This window comes from Triticum dicoccoides, chromosome 4A, assembly GCF_002162155.2.
Source record: "Triticum dicoccoides isolate Atlit2015 ecotype Zavitan chromosome 4A, WEW_v2.0, whole genome shotgun sequence".
In the NCBI taxonomy this organism is placed as follows: domain Eukaryota; kingdom Viridiplantae; phylum Streptophyta; class Magnoliopsida; order Poales; family Poaceae; genus Triticum; species Triticum dicoccoides.
The window spans coordinates 421,233,918-421,241,335 of record NC_041386.1 but is presented as its reverse complement, the minus strand read 5'-3'; positions in this window follow the sequence as shown (position 1 = coordinate 421,241,335).

Genomic DNA, 7,418 nt, shown 5'->3' with positions numbered 1-7,418 from the left:
GCCGCCGCCGCCGCACGCCCTAGCGCCGCCGCCGCACCGCCTGCCGCCGCCGCCGCACACAGCCGCACCGCCTGCCACCGCCGCACGCCGCCCGGAGCCGCCGCCCCGCCGCCTCGCGCCACCCGCCGCCCTGCCGGAGTCTCGCCGGAGCGCCGCCGCCGAGGTAGCCGCCAGCCGGTTTTTGAGAAAAAGCCATTTCGGTTTTTTTAACCCTAGTTTTCGTTTTTTTAAATAGATCGGTTTTTCTCCGGTTTATTTATTTAGCGACCGTTCGCTCCGTCCGTTCGTTTTAATGAATGCGTTTTTCGTTTAGTTCCAGTTAACGAACTTCGTACGTTAACCTGTTCGTCGTTTTTCTTTTTCTCGGATTAAATCCGTGATTTTTCTGATCGCGATTTCTGATCCGATGTTCGTTTTAGATTAAATTTTCGCTCGTTTATCGGAATCAGGCGATTCAAGCGCCTGGAGTTTCATCTCGAAACCCTCTTTCCATTTAACCAACTCAAACAAGTTTTTGCCAAAGTAAAATTTCCCTAGTTTCAGATTAGTAAATGAAGCTTATTTCTTTTGTCGTTTGTCTTTCGTTGCTTCGTTCGATTTGGTTCTTTTTGCCAACCGGAGTTCTAAAGTTGAACTTTCTGGTTAGATCTCTTATTCGATTTTTACCTGTGCATTAGATGAGTACTTATTGTATGCTTGTTTGTTTGCGATAGAGTACCCGGAGTGCGCCGCTTGCTACTTAGAATCGCTAGGTTTTGTGGATCATCGGCAAGGCAAGTAACACTTTGATCATACCTCCAACTACCCAGTTTTTATTGCATTAGACCAATCCTCACACATTGCATGATTAGGATCTAATTAAATTGTGGGTTTGGGAAGTAGTTGAGGTAGAACCTATTACCTGTTTATCATTAAACCTTTGGGAGTTACTTCTATGTTGCTTATTATGCTATGCTATGCTAGTAGACGTGGATTGGGTGAGTGTATCCATGACAGATGTGAGATTGTTAAATTTATGGTTTATCTAAAGTGGCAACTTAAATACACATCTGGGTGGATAGAGGCACCTGGGTATTCTAGCGATTGCCTGTTTTTCTTTTGGACCGCCACCCAGGCTCAAAGGGATCCTGAGATTATTCATGCTAGAAACTTCCGTGTACAGCCACAAGCTACTATGGGCTCTAGCATAGTTGACTAAGTCATGCGAACTCTTACATTGGTAGACTAGCAGATGTAGGGGATGTAGGTGGTACGGTCTACCCATCGTAAGGTGCTAGCGCTTCTGAAAGACTATGTCTCGGTCATCCGTTTCTCAAACACCATGTAGTGCGAGAATTCCAACGGAGGAGATCGAGTATTGTGGGGAAAAGTGCGCAAACTTCTGCAGAGTGTATAAACTAATCATGATTAGCCGTGTCCCCGGTTATGGACATGTTGAGTATCTAGTACCTGGATTATCATGTGAATCTCATCATGTTACTCTAAAATTAATTTTGGTTGGGTTTTGTTTAATGATGATGCTTAATTGGGATTGAGAATGCTGTCAACCATTCTCAATGTTTAACAACTACCATGATAGTTAAATAAAATTTACTCCTTAGCAGTAGGGAAAAATTGGCTTTACGCAAAACTGTAACCATAGAGCTTTCCACCAGCCAAATATGCATATAGAATAGCCTTATTCTTTTATCATTCTCTATGTGTTACATTGCCAGCATATTCCATGTGCTGACCCATTTCTGGCTGCAACGTTAATGTTGCAGACTTTCTAGACGACGATTAAGGTGCCTTTAGGTCATGGTTCTATACTCGGTGATGCCATTGGAGTTGATGGACTCACTTATCTTCCAAGCCTTTTGCTGTTATCGTTATTAGATGGCCTTAAGCCATATTTATTGTAATAAGTTCTCTTTTGAGACACTCGATGTAATAAGTGTGTGATTGCTACTCTGTTATAAATCCTTCAAGTACTGTGTGGTGTCAACATTACTGATCCAGGGATGACACCTGAGCACAGAGATTGGACCGTCTGAGGTCTGGTCGCTACAAGCGGTTCATTTATTGCGCCCGGTCAGTCCGTGGAGTTAGGTATGATAGCACTGTTTTCTATCTTATCGGTGCATAATGACTACTTTGGCACTTTTGTAACCCCATGATCTATAAAACGAGGCCCATGGCAACTGTAGACAGGGTTAGAAGATTGGATAACTCACACCCCCATACGCGCGTAGCCAGTGCCGCCCTGAGGCAACCCTTGCCGGGAAAATGTACTACGCTCCGCCACCACCTTTCCACCATCAATCCAACAAAGCATATTTGTCGTGCTGCCCCACATTGGTAGGGTTTTACGCCTCATGGCGGCCCGAACATGGGTAAAATTGCATGCTGATCTTTGTCGTGCTGCCCCACATGCTCTACTCTTTGTGCTACGGGACGTCCCCCTACCAAGCAGTAAGGGGCCTCCTGGTCCCATAGGTGGCCGTGGTTTCCTGCGACATTATAGCATGTATGATTTGGGTCATATATGCATGATGTAGATGTTTGTTTAATTCCTATTGTAGGGGATATAACTATTGAGTATAAACCACCCAGGAGGGGCCAAATTATACTAATAGTAAGTTGTTCCTATCAAAGCCCATGAGGACAAGGGGTATGACGCTTTACGAAGGACAGTTAACAAGAAGGCCCAAGGCCCAAAGGCGGATTATGGCATGTAGATGTAAACCGCCATAAGATGTATAACTTGTGTTGTAAGATAGGAAAGGTAGAAATCGAGCCGGACACGTCTATGAGCCGGCCAGGACTCTGTAAACCATCGGGCGTCAACCTATGCATATAAAGGGACGACCCAACGACGGTTTAGGGACAAGAAAACAAGAGATCAAGAGCCGGGTCAAGCATATTTGCCCTCCATTCATCGAAACCCTAGCAATACCAACTACAAACTGAACTAGGCTTTGACCTTCATCGTGAGGGGCCGCACCAGTATAAACTCCCGAGTCCTTTGTCCTGTTTAACTCCTTTAAGCTAACCTCAACGCGATGGCTCCATGACTAAGTCCTCACACTAGGACATCTGCCGTGACATTTCCACGATAGTTGGCGCCCACCGTGGGGCCATCGCATGATGGTTTTGAGTTCTTAAAGGGAAGCTTCAAAGGGATCAAGGGATACGCCGTGGGCCGGATGACCAAGAGTCGCCGTGGCAAGCTCTATATCGACGACGCAGGCTGGGGCCCCGAGGCTGGCTCCATTGAATACGGGTACCGGGTCCCCTTTGGTGGAATTCACGTCTTCATCGGCAAGATCGGCGAACCGGGCCCTAAGCTGGACACCTACACCGACATCATCGAGATGGCTCAGCGTGCGAGACCCACCTGGGTTCAGCCTGCCATGAAGCGTGCCTTTGTGGGAGTCATCCACGGGGCAGAATCTGAGGATAGATCGGTGTCTATGTCACATCCCTAGTTCTGGCCTGTCCTATGCCTGCTTCCATCTGAGCATCATGTTCAAATTTTTTAAACCTGAACTGAGGAATTTTGGAAGCCTCAAAAACTTAAATAAAAGAAGGGCAAAAAACCCTAAAAATCTCATTCATTGCTCCAAAATGCTCTTCTTAAATGTTTGATAAATTTTGGTAAGGGTTCTGGTCCCAACCAAAATATTGAACATTTTTAAGGATTTATTTTTGGGACTTTGAATTTAAATCATTAGCTATTTGAATTTGAATTATATTCATATAACTAGAATATAATTTCAAATACCCCTGAAATATTTTATGAGCTTTTGGAAAAGTCCATATAGCAAAATAAAAATATTCAGAGGAGCTTTTGGCATTGTTTGAATTATTTTAAATTCAAAACAGTGGCAAAAGATTAAATAAAAATAAAACAAAACAGAAATAAAAGACAGAGGAGAGAAACCTTACCTGGACTTACCTCTGCAGCCCACCAGGCCCACCTGGCCAGCCCAGCCCACCTCCTTCCCCCCCCCCCTTGTCATCTTCCTCCTTTGCCAGGAGGACGAACAGAGGCGAGGCGTGGCGCGCGCCCGAGAGGCCTGGCCACCTCCTGCTTCCTCTCGTCGCCCTGGACCCCGTCCGCGACGCCACGCACCCCCCCCAGGCCTCTCACTCTCTCCCCGAGCTCCTCTCTTCCTCTGGCTCTCTCGCGCGCAGCCACCGAACACACCCGTCGGCGCCGACGAGCATCACCGCGGCCACCGTCCACCCCGTGCCTCTCCGATGAGTTCAGAGGAACCGCCATCGCCTTCTGCGTCTTCTACACCAACCCATTCGACCGCGGGAGCCCTGTAGCGTCTTCACGGAGCTCGTCCCCAACCTTCGGCCGCCGGCGAACTTCCGAGGATTCGCGAGCTCCAGCCCCTCCCCGGCCTCGCCGTTGCCTCTACCGGATCCGCTGTGAGCTCCTCTTCCATTTCCCCTCCTCCCGCCGCTCGTTCCCGCACGCTAGCCGCCCTTTTCACCGGGGCCGTGAGCTCCTCACCGCCGGCGATGACGCGGACAAGGCCAGAGCCACCGGAGCTAGCTACCGAGCACGGCAACATGCTCCACACCTCACCAGGAACCTAACTCACACACCAGCTTCCCCTCCCGTGCCCCCTAACGCCAACCCCGACCTCGCCCGAACTCCGGCCACCGCCGCGAGCTTGCCTCCGGTGAGCTCGGGCCACCTCAGCCCCTGCCGTTTGCACAGATGGATGCGGGCGAGTCCCAGCTCCACGTAGACGCCCTCATCCGCCCGTTTGGCCGCCGGAGCAAGAAATCCGAAGGCCTCCGCCGTCTCGGCCTCGCCGGCGTCAAGCCGCCGGCAGGTTAGGCCCTGCTGACCAGGGGTTTGACCCCCCCCCCTGGGTCGATGACAGGTGGGGCCAGCCCCCCTGTTAATTAGTTTAGTTTATTTTAATTTAATTACCCCCCTGTTTAACCTGTGACGCTGACATATGGGTCCCACAGGTCAGTTTGACCTGGACGGCGCCCGTTGACCTGCTGACGTCACTATGAGGTCATGATGACGCAATAATTCCTTTCTGGAATTTAAATAATCTTAAATGATTTAATAATTTCAGAAAATAGCTAAAACTTCTATAATTCATAGAAAATCAACCGTAGCTCCAAATTAAATAATTTATATATGAAAAATTATCAGAAAAATTCAAGGAATCCATCTGTACCATTTTCATGCATGTTAGAACAACTTATAGCTGCTGTTTAGCACAAATCAATTAAATGGCATTTGAATAATCACATATGGAGTTTGAATTTGAATCTTGTATTCAAACCAACTTCATTTAATCTGTTGCTAGTTGCATTAGCCCAAAACACATTCATTTTGCCATGTCATGATCATGCATCATATTGTGCATTGCATTGATTGTGTTCCCTTCTGTGTTGCCGGTATTTGTCCCCTCTCGATAGACGTGATACCGATGATATGATCGTTGACACTGATGAAGACTCAATGTTATCTTCAGAAGTGCCAGGCAAGCAAAACCCCCTTGTTCATTCCGATACAATCCTACTCTCTCGCTCCTGCTCTCTTTTACTGCATTAGGACAACAACGATTCAACTGTTACTTGCTGCGGTAGCTGAACCCCTGTATCCTCTGCATGACCTGTCATTGCCACAGTAAATAGATGAAACCCACTAGCATGAGTAGGAGTTGTTTGAGCCCTGTTGTGCCTACTCATTCATGCTTGTTTGTCATGCCTGCTACTGCTTAGAGTTGAGTCAGGTCTGATTCATCGGAGATGAATCAGAGGTGTATGAACATGTCCTATTGTGTGTGAGCTAAGTGCGTGAATACGATTTGGTAAAAGGTGTCGGTGAGAGGCCATGTAGGAGTACATGGTGGGTTGTCTCATTGAAGCCGTCCTCAGGAACTGAGTTCTGTGTTTGTGATCCATGATTCAGCTACTACCATACATTGGGCCCTGAAATATGACCCCGCTCGACTTCTTATTCACCCTTGTCCTCTGTCCAGGAGTTGCAAGTAGTTTCTGGTGTTTGTAGTATGCTGGAGGCCGTGGACAGCGCTAACCGTAGGGGTGGGCTGTGATGCGGTAGGCACGTGGCCGGGTAAACCGGGCGCCCGTTTGGTGTCACGGAACCCTGTTCACATCGTTTGGGGCTGTGAGCGAAACTCCGGCCGGATCTCCTCATGGATGGAACCCGAATAGGCGATAAACCTGGACTAGAGACTTGAGTGTTTAGGTAGGTCGTGGTCTACACCCACGTCGGCTTTCGCTTGAAGTCTGCCGAGCACATGTCGTGTGCAGACGCTAAGTGGTGGAAACATGTATGAAGAAGTACACCCCTGCAGGGTTAATATCATCTATTCGAATAGCCGTGTCCGCGGTAAAGGACTTCTGGGTTGCTTATATCAGTTCATAGACAAGTGGAAGTGGATACCCTAAAATACGCAAGATAAGCGTGAGTGCTATGGATGGCGTTCTCGTAGGGAGACGGGAGCGGATCCATAGTGGTGTATTGATATGGTCAATATGTGGACTCGTGTGCGCCACCTCAAAAGAGTCGATTGCAGTCGTAGTTTAGGATAGCCACTAAGTCAAAGCTGGCTTGCTGCAGTTAAACCCCACCATCCCCTTGTTGATAATGATGCATATGTAGTTAGTTCTGATGTAAGTCTTGCTGGGTACATTTGTACTCACGTTTGCCTATTTTATGTTTTTGCAGAGAGACTTCGGTCTCACTAGTAGTTCCACGTGGACTTCGACGTTTAGCTTGTTACCTCAGCTATGATCTTGTGCCCCGGCAGGATCTGGTAGACAGTCAGGCTTTCAAGCCTTTTTCATTTATAAATGTCTGTACTCAGACATGATAGCTTCCGCTTGTGCTTTGACTTGTATGCTCTGAGTGTTGGGTCATGAGACCCATGTTTGTAATATCTCGCTCCTCGGAGCCTAATGAATAAAATACTTGAGTCGTAGAGTCATGTTGTGATGCCATGTTGTATTTGCACATATCGAGCATATTGTGTGTATGTTATTGAAATGCTTGGTATGTGTGGGATCTGACCATCTAGTTGTTTATCTTTAGTAGCCTCTCTTACCGGGAAATGTCTCCTAGTGTTTCCACCGAGCCATGGTAGCTTGCTACTGCTCCGGAACACTTAGGCTGGCCGGCATGTGTCCTTCTTCGTTCCTGTGTCTGTCCCTTCGGGGAAATGTCACGCGATGAATACCGGAGTCCTATTAGCCTGCTACAGCCCGGTTCACCGGAGTCCTGTTAGCCCAGTGCTACAGCCTGGATTCACTCGCTGATGACCGACACGTTCGATGCTGGGTCATGGATGCCTGTCCCTGTAAGTCTGTGCCACTTTGGGTTTACGACTAGCCATGTCAGCCCGGGCTCCTTATCATATGGATGCTAGCGACAC